The sequence below is a fragment of the Helianthus annuus genome, chromosome 3 (assembly GCF_002127325.2).
Source record: "Helianthus annuus cultivar XRQ/B chromosome 3, HanXRQr2.0-SUNRISE, whole genome shotgun sequence".
Classification (NCBI taxonomy): Eukaryota; Viridiplantae; Streptophyta; class Magnoliopsida; order Asterales; family Asteraceae; genus Helianthus; species Helianthus annuus.
In genome coordinates this window covers 104,523,053-104,537,914 of record NC_035435.2, presented here as the reverse complement: position 1 = coordinate 104,537,914, position 14,862 = coordinate 104,523,053, and the positions used below count along the sequence as shown (strand labels likewise).

At 34.5% G+C, this 14,862-nt stretch overlaps 1 long non-coding RNA gene across 3 annotated transcripts; it reads left to right on the top strand.

Moving 5' to 3' along the window:
- The first annotated feature begins 8,898 nt into the window (after positions 1-8,898).
- On the top strand, positions 8,899-12,408 carry LOC110929453. Of its 3 annotated transcripts, XR_002587098.2 has the most exons (4): positions 8,901-9,144; positions 9,273-9,458; positions 9,680-9,767; positions 10,694-12,408. It is a non-coding gene; the product is annotated as an uncharacterized LOC110929453 (long non-coding RNA). The 3 variants fall into 3 exon arrangements; XR_004889290.1 differs by having other exon boundaries at positions 8,899-9,144; positions 9,273-9,767; positions 12,212-12,408; XR_004889289.1 differs by having other exon boundaries at positions 8,899-9,144; positions 9,273-9,767.
- Positions 12,409-14,862: the final 2,454 nt, after the last annotated feature.

The window sequence follows — 14,862 nt, the reverse complement described above, 5'->3', positions numbered from 1 at the left end:
ACGTCTTCAATCACCCCGTCGGTGTAACAGTGAGGGGCTGCTCTCCCTTTTCGGACATAAACACCAATTAAAATAATTATTCAACCCAAACTAGATAAATATATCCCATTAAATAAAATACTAATATTTATTTAGACCCAATAACTAAATAAAAATAAAGAGTTAATTACACAGATGGTCCTTGTGGTTTATTGAAAATAACACTTTTGAGTACTAACTTATTGTTTTAAGAGCTTCAGGTTTTATGGTTTCGATTTTGTAACACCTTTGAGTATTAAGGCTAATTGTCGTTAATTTTTCGGTTAAATCATAACTAAAATACCCTTATATAATTTTTTGCTAGTACTCAAAGTTGTCACATTCAATAAACCATAATAGCTATCTATGTAATTAACTTTAAAAAAATATAAAGACTCATTATATTTGAAAAAAAATAATATTATAAGATATGTTACATAAAAATATTTAATAACTATATTTCTAAATTTAATATACATACAATTACCGAATGTCTATTATGAGAGAAAATATTGTAGTAGGGACAATGCTTAGTATTTTAATAATTTTTATATAACGATTTAAAAAAATGATAAATATAAAACTCATACATATTATCTCAAATATAATATACACACATTTTTTCTCTTTTATTATATTTTGACTAAAGTTATTTTATTATGTGAGAAAACACTGTAGTGCAGACAATGCTTAGTTTTTTTTTCATTAATTTATTATATAACTATTTGAGTAAACTGCAATTTTACCCCCTGTGGTTAGGGGCGACTAACACCCCTACCCCATATTTCCCAAAAAATGTTATTTTACCCCCAATTTTGGAAATAGGGGGTAAGGGTCTCATTCGCCACTAACCATAAGGGGTAAAATTACAGTTTACTCTAACTATTTAAAAAAAAACTATGGTAAATATAAAACTCCTGCATATTATATCAAATATAATATACACACATTTTTTTCTCTTTTATTATATTTGTACCAACAAATTTTTATACGATTCTTTGTTTTATTTAATTAATATTATATGTATTGTATTGTATTGTATTGTACTGTACTGTACTGTACTGTACTGTACTGTATTGTATTGTATTGTATCATATCATATCATATCATGTCATGTTATATTATACTATATATTATATTCATTATTAATATTATATTATGTCATGTTAAATATAATATATGATATAATACAATATGACGTGATTATAATATAATATAACATAACAAAGCACATAACATAATATTTATAAAATATAATATTAACTAAACTAAAAAAGGAATCGTAATAAAAATTTTAAGTCGGGATATAATAAAAGATAAAAAGTTATGTGTCATATTATATTAAAGATAACATGCATGGGTTTTATATTTATCATAATTCTTTTTAAATTAGTTATATGAAAATAATAAAAAAACAAACATTGTTTCTAGTGTTTTCTCTCATAGTTTGCTAATTGTTTTGTATTAATTTTAGAAATATAATTATTATTATTTTATGTAGCATGTTTTATAATATTATTTTTTAAAAATATAATGAGTTTTTATATTTTTTTAGAGTTAATTACATAGATAGTACTTGTGGTTTATTGATGGTAACACTTTTGAGTACTAAGAGAAAATTAGATAAGGATATTTAGTCATATTACACAAATTTAACAGAAAAATTAACAGCAGTTAGCCTTAATACTCATGGGTTTTACAAAATCAAAATCATAGAACATGGACCTGTTAAAAAAATAGGTTAGTACTCAAATGTGTTATTTTTAATAAACCACAAGGACTATCTGTGTAATTAACTCAAAAATTTTATTTTCAATTCTTTTGATCATTATAAAAAAAGTGTTATTTTCGGTTGTGGATAGAAAGTCCACTATCAAAAAAAGTTGTTATGACATTGTAGTTCATATTTTTTTCATGTTGATTGAACCTGTTCTATTTTTCAATGATCAGGTTTATGACTTGACATGGTTAGAGAATCTTATGATTCTATATTAATCAGATGTTGTTACACAAGGTTGTTAAATGTCTAGTGACATATGGCTATTCTTTTCTGGTAATGGATATAAACTTTATTATTTGTTTAACATTTTTTTAAAGGGTTAGTACTGCTCCCACTGACCTTGAAATCCTTCAGGAACGCAGCACGCTTGGTTTCAACAATACGAGTGACATGGGAAGGACAATAGAAACGATAACCCTTTGAATGATCAGGATACCCGATAAAGAAGCAGGTAACTGTTTTAGGGTCAAGTTTCCTTAGGAAAGGATTATATAATTTTGCTTCAGCAATGCAGCCCCATACTTTCATATATTTAAGACTCGGTTTCCTTCCTGTCCAAAGTTCATAAGGAGTTTTAGGGACAGACTTAGAAGGAACTCTATTGAGTATATGAACAGCTGCTTTTAACGCTTCAGTCCAGAGGAATAATGGTAAATTAGTGTTGGCTAACATACTGCGCACCATGTTCATAAGGGTACGATTTCTTCGTTCAGCGACACCTTCTGCTGAGGTGTACCAGGCATGGTGTATTGGTTCACAATCCCCTGGCCCTTACAAAACTCATAAAATGGACCAGGAGCTTGACCCACATCAGTATGTCTTCCATAATATTCACCGCCTCTGTCTGATCTCACAACTTTAATTTGGCGATCTAATTGCTTTTCAACTTCAGCTTTATAATCTTTAAAAGTTGTAAGAGATTCAGCCTTTTCCTTTATAAGATACAAGTACATGTAACGAGAATAATCATCAATGAAAGTGATAAATGAAGTATGTCCTGTGATGCCAGCGATTTGATAGGGACCACTAATGTCAGTGTGAATGAGTTCTAATAAATTAGAGCTCCTAGTGGCACCTTTCTTATTTGCTGATGTCATTTTGCCTTTAAGACATTTGACACATGTTCCAAAATCAGTGAAATCGAGAGGAGGTAAGACTTCATCCTTTACGAGACGATTTAATCGTTCTCTTGAGATGTGGCCTAAACGTTGATGCCACAACATAGATGAAGTCTCTAAGTCTCGAATTTGTTTCTTTTCCATCTTTGTGAGTGATTCATTTATATTATATGACAACAAAGATTTGGAAAAATTATCATCTAGTTCTAATCTATAGAGACCACCATCCAGAATGCCAGTACCATAAACAACGGAATCATAGAGAATAGAGAGTTTGCGATGACCATGAGAAACGACAAAACCGTCCATGTCTAACTTTGGTCCTGATACAAGGTTCCGAGTTACCTCAGGAACATATAAGGTATCATAAAGTTTAATACATAAACCAGTTTTCAAAAATAATTGTAATGTTCCTATGGCCTTCACTTCTAATTCCCGATCATCCCCAACTTTAAGTGTTCTTTGGTTTCTTCCCAGCTTCCGGATTGTAAGGAATCCCTGAAGTGAATTGGTAACATGAACCATAGAACCAGAATCAAACCACCAAGAATTAGCAGGAACATTTAAATTAAAGGACTCAAGTATCATGAAAAAATCGTTACCTTTCTTAGCCAGCCACTCCTTGAAGTCAGGGCATTCCTTTTGCTTATGTCCTGTCTTTTTACAGAACTTGCAATAGGGTTTCCCTAAGGAGTTCTTAGAGCTGGAAGGTGTACTTGTATTAGGATTTGGATTTGGCTTTTGAACCTTAGAATCATCCTTTCTTTGATAAGAGTTCTTCCTCTTCTTTGAGCTGGAGGTGGTGAAGTTAGCAACATCAGTAGTGCGATCCATCTTCATACGCTCTTCCTCCTGCACGCACATAGCGATCAGCTCACTCATCGTCCATTTGTCCTTCTGAGTGTTGTAATTGATCTTGAATGCTTCATAGGACGAAGGAAGCGAAGTGATGATGAAGTGAACAAGAAAACCATCACTGATTTCCATCTCAAGGCCCTTCAACTTATTGGCCATGTCATGCATCATCATGATGTGTTCGCGAATGCCGCTCCTCCCATCATATTTAGTTGTCACCAGCTTGAGGATAAGAGTGCTTGCGTGTGCCTTTGATGTTCCCTTGAATTGATTCTCCACAGAAGCCAAATAGGTTTTAGCATCTTCAGAATCAGGAATGGCCCCTCTGATTGAGTTATGAATGGACTGCTTCATGAACATGAGAGACATGCGGTTACACCTAGTCCATTTATCATGGACTATCTGCTCAGCAGCAGTACTTGTAGCGGTAAGGTCCGCTGGCTTATTCTCTCTTAAAGCATAATCAAAGTCTAGCAATCCTAGAGTAAGCATGAGGGCATCCTTCCATTCAGCAAAGTTATCACCAGTCAAAGGTGGAATCCCGCAATTGGGTGCTGATAGTGGAAATAAGATGAGCAAGTTATGATACAAAAGAAGAAGTCCTATTGTGATCTAATGGGATTGTTATACTAAGGCAGGCATAAATAATGACCATTTTAATTATGAAGCTGTGATAATGTCTATTACTAACATCAAAATAATAGACTTAGTTAAAATTCTACTTAAACGAAGACAAATCAGCTTTGGCCAGAAGTGTAATCATTTAAGTATGTGTGCAAAGTAATCGTGACAAATCAGCTTTGGCCAGAAATGAGACAATCACTTTAGTTATGCACTTGTCAAGCATGCTAAACATAAATGAATTAAATCAGCTTTGGCCAGAATTAAGACATTTCAGGTTTGTAATGCATACTCAACATAGCTTTAATAATACTTGAACAATAAATAGATGTATTAAATCAGCTTTGGCCAGAATTAATACATCAGGAGCTCATTCAAGTAAAGCTATTTTAGTTTTGCAAAAAATTATCTGATTCTGATAAATTAATTGAGTGTTAACAAAACCAAGTATTTAATAGCAAACCACCTGTTAGCGCGGATCGAGTGAGGTCTCGAGTCATGGTCTCGAGTCATGGTTTCGACTGAGTTTTGAGATCTCGAGTTAGTTATGAAGTCTCCAGTCGCAACCTTAGTCTCGAGTTGTAGCGTTATTATCTCGAGTAGCAACCTTGGTCTCGAGTAGCAACCTTGGTCTCGAGTAGCAACCTCAGTCTCGAGTAGCAACCTTAGTCTCGAGTTATGACCTTATGGTTTCGAGTAGCAACCTCATGGTCTCGAGTAGCAACCTCATGGTCTCGAGTAGCAACCTCATGGTCTCGAGTAGCAACCTCATGGTCTCGAGTAGCAACCTCATGGTCTCGAGTTATGACCTTGTTAACAGCTGTTTTGTGATAATAACTGAAAACTCGAAATTTTAGGGATTGTGGGATAATGTTTCCTGTTTTAATGCTGATCTAAACTTATCAAAAGATTTCGAAAATAATAACTGAATATTTTTTTTAACAGTTTTCGAAATTTTTATTAGATAAAATTAAGATCAAAACAGTAAAAACACCCACTAATCTAAATTATATTCCAAATCTTAGGGAATTTTCGAGTTTTCTTAGAACATTATGATGAACCCTAACAAAAATAAGAACATAATCTGGGATCCGAAATCTAAATTTTAAGATTTTAGTTAACAGATTTCGGATACTAAGTTACCCATTACGATTTCGAGTCAATTTTGTCAATCATACTTTTCCGAAACAGTGATTTCGGCTCATTAGAACTCGAAATCAGCCGTGATTTTAATGACTTAAAAAACTTCCGTTTTCCAGATTTTTGATCCCAGAATAATGGATACGAAAACAGAACTGGTTTATCAACATATGCTCTGATACCACATGTTGGATCAGTTCTGTTTAAATGTAATGGAAAACATGAATAATACCTGTTACAGCAGACAGGCCAGCAGAGAATCCAGTCAGAGATGCAGCCATTGAGTTCGACATGATTGTCAGGATGATCTGGTTCCTCCTTAGGGTGTAAGTTAATGATGGTGATGAAACCGAAAGTAGGGTAGTTTTCGGTTTAGGGAGAGAGTCACGAATTTGATGTTAATGAGGGTTTGATTGTGTAATGTGTGTAACCCTTTAACTCTCTAATAAGCCCCTTATTTATACACCCAAGAGGAAACCCAATTAGTTAATAAGGGTAATATGGTCCATCAACAATTACCAACTAATTATTAATAGGTTATTAATATATTTTGATCTAATATAATATAAATGATTATATAGGCTACAAGATTAAATATTATATTTATATATTTAATCTCACATTTCATTAATAAACATCAAGTAGGTGACAAGGTGGTATGCACTATCCATCCTGAGGGCTAAATGTATGAGGGGACACGCAATCCAGTTGAGGTTTTTAGGGAAGCAGACCGCCAACACAATCAAGACAATTACAAGACAAATCACCAAGTAATCAAAAGTAGACGATCTCTCGACTTCTTGTTGATCATCCAGATAGAAACACGCAACTAAGATCGCAGACATTACACACACGATCAAATACGCGATCCAGTTGAGCTTGGGAGGAAGAAGTAGCCCCATCATAAGCGAGAATGGAGCAAGAAAAGCCGAGAAGCTACCAATGAACTTCAGAACGGTGTAATATATATCCCTCATATACCGATGCAAGCCCACGCCTACACACCAGAAAATCCCAGCCACGACTGCAACGACATATAGTGCGACAATGCCAAAGATTTTAAACACACTGTTATTATGATAAACAGACTGGTTTTTGTCTTCATACGTCCATTAAATTCGTATCCCCGCAAATTAATAAACAGATCATCACCGTGCGAAGCAAAAGAGCAGTGTAAGCTTGAATCCTGAGTGCCGACAGCTTAACAAGTTATTATCACCAACACTTAAATCTTGAAAACAGAAACTTTCGGTAGCTAAAAGAAGAAGGGACTTACCGTAGCAGGGCGGTGGGTGGATAGCGATGGTGATGTTGTTATGTACCCACCCATACAGTGTAGCAGTAGAACCAGTGAATCAATAAACACTAAAATTACGGTGTAAGTAAACTTGTTTTCATATAACATACAGCCTGAAAAAAAAAAAAACTATTCCGGGTCTTATAAACTCAAACCAGACTCATTTTATTGTTCTCAGCTCATATTCTAGGCAGTCAATAGTGGTAGGATATTAGTTATTGGGCCTTCCAAAACAGCGGTGTCAAATAGCGATCCAGAATAACGAAACCACTATTATCGGCACTATTGACCACTATTTGACCAAAATTGACAGTTATTTTAGATGCCTTGGTTGATGTGGACTCGGAGAAAGATTTCATGGCTTACAATTAGATCATGTTTCAAATATTGACACTTTTGAGTTTTGGCTTTTGATATTACTATTAATATGATATATGTTTTACGTTTTATACATGTCTGCATATATATAAATTCTGCATGATATAAAATTACTGATATCCCACCGCCTATCTCAAATACCGCCCTTGAATGCTATTTGATTTTGGACCGCTATAACTGCATAGCTCATATTTATACTTTAAAATGAATTACCTGTTAAAAAATTCAGCTATATACTACAGAAGTAACAGTATACTCATTACAAATTACAACCACATACGCCCGCTTGCGGTATACGCATATAATGTATATATGTGTGGGCGCTCGGTAGGGGGGGGATGGGGTTAGCTGACGAGCCATTTACCGGATTTCTAGGTTGTTTTATTCTAAAATTTGTCATTTTTTTATTTATTTTCCCGTTTTTAGTTTAGTTTCAATTATGTATATTTATTTTGATTTTAATGAAGTTTATTTTTTATATTAACATTTAATATTATTTAAATTAAAAAATAAAAACAAAGTTTGCGGCTAGAATAGGCGCTGTCACCACTTACAAGTTAATGGGTACTTAGTGCATTTTTTGATGTGGCGAATGATGGTTGGTCGGGACTTCCCCAGAGTGCCACTTCCTCACTAATAAATAAATAAAAAAGGAATCCAATTCCATTTTCACGTAAACATGATTTTTAATCAATAATAAATAGAAAACTGATTCGAGTGATCAACGAAAACGTGGTATTCACAAATCTTATATCAAAAGAAATATTTTATAATTAACTATAACTAGTTTTTTTACCCGTCGCGTGTTACGGTGACGCTGTATGTAAAATGATAACGTATAGACTACAATCGACCGAACTCGTTTTCGAACTTAATTTACGTAGAAATGTAGAAATGTATGATAACTCAAATTTATACTGTCAAATCAAAACATATAAAATTTACGTCAAAACATAGTCCACTCAAAACGTACGTAAAAGAAAACATTTTATAATTGACCCGACTCATCTTCAAACAAAAACTATGTTAAAGCGTATACGAACTCGAATTTACACCGACACATCCATAAAAAACGTAACAAATGAGTATTAGGGTAACCTCAAAACTTTAGAAACGCGAGGGGGTGAGAAAGTGACATTTACAAAGTTAGAGGGTTACCTTTGACATAATAGCAAAGTTTGAGGGTAGAATAGTTTCACTATGTCAAAAATGGCCTATGGCCACACTTTTCTCAAAACCGTTCTGCCACACATTAGAATAAATGTATGGCTAAAGGTCATTTATAATATTTTAAAACACTTTCAGCCACACATATTATTATTAATGTGACCACTGTATAGCAACTCAAATCCTTTAGCCACACTTTTTGAAAAAAATGTGACATTTACTAGCCAGTTTAGCCACAACTTAAAAAATGTGGCCAAATGTAACCTACTGTCACGGTATTTGTTTGATTTTTTAATTCATGTGACAAAAACACATTTTTTTAAAACCTTTAATCACACTTTCAATAAAAAAATGTGACAATCACATTTTTTTAAAACCTTTAGTCACACTTTCAACAAAATACTACTAACCGCCACAATAGATATAAGAATTCAAGTGACCAAAGATATTGTTATTAGTCATTTATAAATTTTTATATGTGGCCAAAAGTTATCAATCATCACACTTTAATTAATTTATGTGACCATCGATCTTTTCACTCTTTATCCCCTCCACATTTATTCCATCCCCAACCTCATTCCCGCTCCCACTCCATAGACGAACAAAAGCCACACTCTGATAAACCTCATTCCCATAGAAAACCCAAACTCCGATCGAATGGACTCATCTTCCCAACAAAAACCTAAACACTCACTTTGCTATTTATGAACCCATTTTTTTTCAAATCAAGCTCAACGACGGCACACTCCAAAACCCTAATTAATCAAATGGTAAAACCTCAATTTCATTCAACTCAATTTTGATTTCAACTGTTTTCGTTCAGCAAAAAAACCTAAATACTCTGTTGTGCACCTCAATTTGCGATAATTGATTGTTTCCGTTGCTGATACGGTTGCAGAAAGGTTCCAGAACTAACTAACGGTTTTTGTTAAATGGATGTATCGCCGTGAAAATTGATTGATCGGAAGTGTGAAAATGAGAACTGGCAGGCAACAGGTGACGCTCCAGGACCTTGTCGAGGAGGCGAAGAAGCGGAATGTTTTCCTGTTCATGTGCAGTGTTGGACTATCATACCTGATGTCTTGTAAGTTTTTTGTTTTGGAATTGTGTTCGGAAAATGTACTTATTTGGAATTGTGTTCAGAAATTGTCGTTAGTTGTTCAGATATTTTGGATATATATGTTTGTTCATACATTCAGGGCTGTAATTTTGTTTAGATCAAGACATGTTCGGGTTGAGCATTATGGTTTGGAAAAAAAAAAGTTTATTTTGGCTCATGATTCGAGGATTGCGTGTTTTACGCAGGCACATGATGTGCATATAATTGCTATTGGCAGTACCAAGGGACGCTGATTCAGATTTTGATACGTATGATGGGACTCTGTTGCAGGAGGTATGTTGGTATGGTTGGTTGATTATATTATGTTTATTGGGGATTATGAATCAGGAGTTCAGAACTAGCATTCTGCTAGAAACTTTGTTAAGGTTATGTTTGCATAACCACACACAATATATAGATTTTAGCATGTATAAATAGAGAATTGTATTTGAGGTTATATGAGAGGTTTCTAGTAGTCAATGATAAAGTTGGATGTATTTGGACCAAAGTTTTTCTGGTCAATCAGCCATTTGTCACCTTTAGAAGTAGCAATAGATTATACGGATATGGTATGTGGCAAATCTGACTTCACGTTTATAAAGAATTTTTTTTTTTTTTGTGACAGATTATATTATATGGATGGTATGTGGAAATTCGAACAATAAATGACATAAGCTAATCATAAGATGAATCTGAGTCACAGTTTCAGAATTCATTGTTTGATCGTTTCTCCTGTAGCTTCATTGGTTGTTATCCATGTAGCTTCATCACTCCCTTGTTGAGTTATAACAGGTCAAATGGGTTGCCTTTAAGTTATGTGAGGTCAAATGGTTTAGACTATAAGATATAAAATACGGTTAACAATCAAACTGGTCAAATGGGTAAAATGGCAAAAAAGTGTTGGCGGCACAACCCAACATTTACATTCTATGACTGATAGTTTTCTGTTGACATTTTGATCCGAGCCCATATTGACCCGTTGCCTACCCTCATATCACCACATTTACATTCTATGACTGATAGTTTTCTGTTGACATTTTTTCTTGGTTAAAAACTGATTACTTGAAATTCCTGAATGCATCATGGGCGTTCAGTTCTTAGACATCATTTGTATCAGTATAAGTATTTCTTTTTCATCTTGTATGTCGTTTTTTCTAACATCTCTGGCTCTCTAGCTCCAGCGTTTACTTTCTAATGATATTATATGTTTTATTGAACAGGCAAGAAGATTGCTACCAACTTGTAAAAGAAACACCATTTACCTCGCTATAATGTTTAGGAGTACGGGTGCAAACGAGCCTAGCTATTCGAGCTCGGCTCGAAAAAAAAAAGCTCGAACGAGCCGAGCTTAAACGAGCTTGAGCTCGAGCCCGAGTCTAAAAACAAGCTCATTTGGTAAACAAGCCCGAGCTTCGCTTATCGAGCTTAAGCCGGCCTGCGAGCCTAAACGAGCTTTCTGTTTATATATTTTTATTATTATTTTTATATAATAATAATTACCATTTATATAAATATAAAAAAATAACTAAATTATATGTTTAATAATAATTATAATTAATATAAATTAATTAATAAATACTAAACGAGTCGAGCCCAAGACGAGCTTGAGCTTGAAAAATTACCTTCGAGCCGAGCTCGAGCTTTAGAAATAAATAAAGCTCGAATCGAGCCGAGCTCGAGCTTTCATATGTTAAATGAGCTCGAGCTCGAGCTCGAGCTCGAGCGTGGCCGAGCTCGGGCTCGGCTCGAGCGCACTTAGGAGTAAGTGTTCTTTTCCCTTGCTCTGTCTCTTTTTTGCATTCTAAGCAGTAAGCACGCATCATTCTAGGGTTAACATCTAATATCTGATCTTATAAATTGATATAGCAATGTTATTCCAACTATATGGATTCTTTACCATACACATCTGATTTTTTATAGATATAGATAGTATGTTAAAAGATTGCATTGGAGTTATCATGTGACTACATTCAATTTATTTGTTATAATGCCATATTCAAGTTTAATACACCCCTAGCCATCTAAGTAGTTAATGCGGTAAAATATCGGATATCGGTCAAGGACTGATATCTGAGATATCGGTTATCGCAGTGAGATATCGGTGGGATATCGGTAATTATAATATCATGCTAAATTTATATATATAGCAATTTAACACTAACAATTCATTATACCCTCCTACCATTAACATTTTGCAACTTGGAAAACACTAACAATTGTAGCAAGTAAGAACTGACTAAGACTTAAAACACTAACATTTAACAGTAACAACTAACAATTAAGACTTAAAAAACTAATAGCAAAAACAAGAAGAAAGATGAACAATAGGACTTAGAAGAAAGGTACTGGTATCGAGAAAATCGGCGATTTATCGGTCAAATATCAGTCCAATATCGGTCAAATATCGGACAATATCGCTGATATTATCGGTACTGATATTCTAGCTGATATTTTGTACCGCTATCTCGGTAGGGGACCGATAACCGATATATCACTGATATATCGGTTGATATATCGGGATATTAACTACATAGCTAGCCATTGAGTTACTCAAATAACTGAATTCACCACTACACTTGAACATAAGAAAAAAAAATACATTCTCATTCTCGTATCATAACATTTTCTAATAATTCGTACAAATCTTCCACTCGTTAATAAAATGTATATAAGTTCCCCAAGTATCTTTTGGTGTTTCTAAAATATGTATAATTTTTGTTCTTGTGTAACTCTTTCAGATTATGGGAAGAGCAGAGGAATACTCTGCTGCGGACATGGCTTTCGCGGAGAATGGTCGAGTTATACACCAATGTAACACTTGTTCTTATTATTCACCGTTTAACGTATATTTTACGAAAAACAATCATGTAATTCAGATTACATAAACATTTGGAAATACGGGTTTATTAAAACTTTTACAATTTATAATTTATTCTACGTAACGTGATCGAATTCGTTGCTTAAAAATTTCAACGCGGCAAAGTGCGGAAGCATGTAACTTTATCGTGTTCGGTTCTTCGTTGAGCTTGATCGTCTTCCGGCATCCGTGGTGTACCTACATTTCATAAACATGAAATGCTTTAGTCATACGAGGTTCAAAACGTGTCTAAACGAGTTCGAGAAACAATCGATCACCAAAACAAAATTTTCAATCCTGGCCTCCACCGTAACTTACCGTGGAATCGTAAGTTACGGTGGCCTCTGGTTTAGTCTGTTTCTACCGTACAACAGTAGAAACCCACCGTATCATTTTCATCTCCACCGTAACTTACGGTGGCACCGTAAGTTACGGTGGGCTCTGTAACCTCCCAGTTTCCTTTTTGCCGTAATTGACACGAAATCTTTCGTATCTTTCAAACCGCTTGTCCGTTTAACCTACCGTTTCTTCCTACGTGATTGTAATTTGATTCTCCATTATATGGAGTTAAAATTCGACGTCTGGCTTAACAAAATTTAAGACTTTTAAGTCTTCGGCTTATTACCCTTTTTACCAAATTTTGACCCATTCGCGGTTTTACCAAACAAACGTATTTGTCTGATTCCCATGTCACATAAATCTTATAATTTCAATGTTATCTATCATATTGGGTTCAATTCACGAGTTTATGTATATTCTTAAACCCGTTTGTACTCAAATGCTTATTTTGACCCGTTAAGGGTATTTAAGCACTTCTCCGCATAATTCATAATTATTTATTTCTAGCTTCTTAATTTCGCAATATTTGTCAAATGATCTTCCACCACAACTATATTTATGGTGGGTTTACTATGGTAATCTATGCAAACCGAGTTTCACCCCTCAACTCATTAATTTACGGCAAGGACTCAAATAGAGCCGTTTGACTAACGTAATACATCTTTCAACTTCTATACTTGTCCTATGTATTTATTTAATCGTAATAATCATTTCCAAACAACTTTTAAAGGTTGTTTGTTCAATTTAGCCTCCAAGGGCATTTTGGTCCATTTTAGTCTTTTATTAACAATGAAGGACTTTTGAAAGTATATTTGACCCATAATCCCTCTTTTAACCTATGATTTTGTTTGAAAAGTCATTAAGCTTTCCAAACGCTATGTTCATTACTTAAAACATTTGGTTTACTTATCAAGTAACCAAATGTCCATTTTGACCTCTTCTAACACTCTTGAACCACATGTTCTAAATGAGTGTTACCCTATTTCACATACCTGGCGCAGATCAATCTATTGACCCGTTTTTAATACCTTGCTTTTATAACCGCTAATTCATAGCGTTGCTAATACCCATTTGACATTTACACCTGAAATAATATAGCTCGACAATAATCATTAGTCGTTATTGTCAAAGGGTGATATTTTTCACCTTTTGACCCATTTGGTCTAAGTAACCGATTATGTTGGCGAGATGATATTTATTACCATCTCATCTATATGACTCGCTTCGGTTTACACCGTGTGGTCATTTCACGTATTAATCGTTTTCTTAAAGCTCTTTAGTGTCACACCCCGATTTCCACGTGTCTCACCGGTGGGCCCGGTGGGGGATTACCGTGACGATGTTGGCAACAATATAGTCAAACCACACAATTATATAAATGCACAGCGGAAGCTTAAGATAAATATATAAACTTCAACCTCTGGTTGTAATATCAAATGTATTACAGAAGTTGAATATATATCCACAGCGGATCAAAATAATAAAATATTGTTCATTCAGATGCAGCATCGAGTTTGCGAGACTATGTACGATGCTTAGGACGCCTATACCAGCCCATTTCGTATAGTACCTGCACTTAATCTTTTTGGGGAAAATACGTCAGTTTACACTGGTAAATACATTCAACTGACACATTTGAAAATGTTTATTAAAATTGATTTGAATGCACAAGGCACAAACTCTTTTATAACTTGGGAAAATTATTAAAATCTTGTGAACGTTTTACATGTTCTTTTATGCGTTCAGTAGCCCGAGTCGTGCCGGGTTAAAGATTTATAGACACACCACATTGCGTAAAACCGTAGTATAAAAACCAACGGCTACGTCTTTTAATTTAATGTCGACAATATATACCGGGTGTACGCCTACACCGGGATGTCGATGGTCGTGGCCATTTCGTAAAATGATGCCAAGGATATCCGGGACAACGGTCATTAAACCCCCCAAAGGCTTTTAAGAAACAAAACTGTTTAAATGAGCCGATCATATTATTTAATTAACCACCTAAGCGATGGAAGAATATAATGCTCAATCAAGCGGTATTAATATACCGTAACCCAAGCCCATATAGGGGAAATAAGTTAAAGTATTTACCTTTGCAAGTATATTTCCTTAATTTGGATTAAATCACCGATAGCTTTTACTGGGGCTCCTAATCTGGAACGAAGGTTTTAATTAACCTCTTAGAATCCT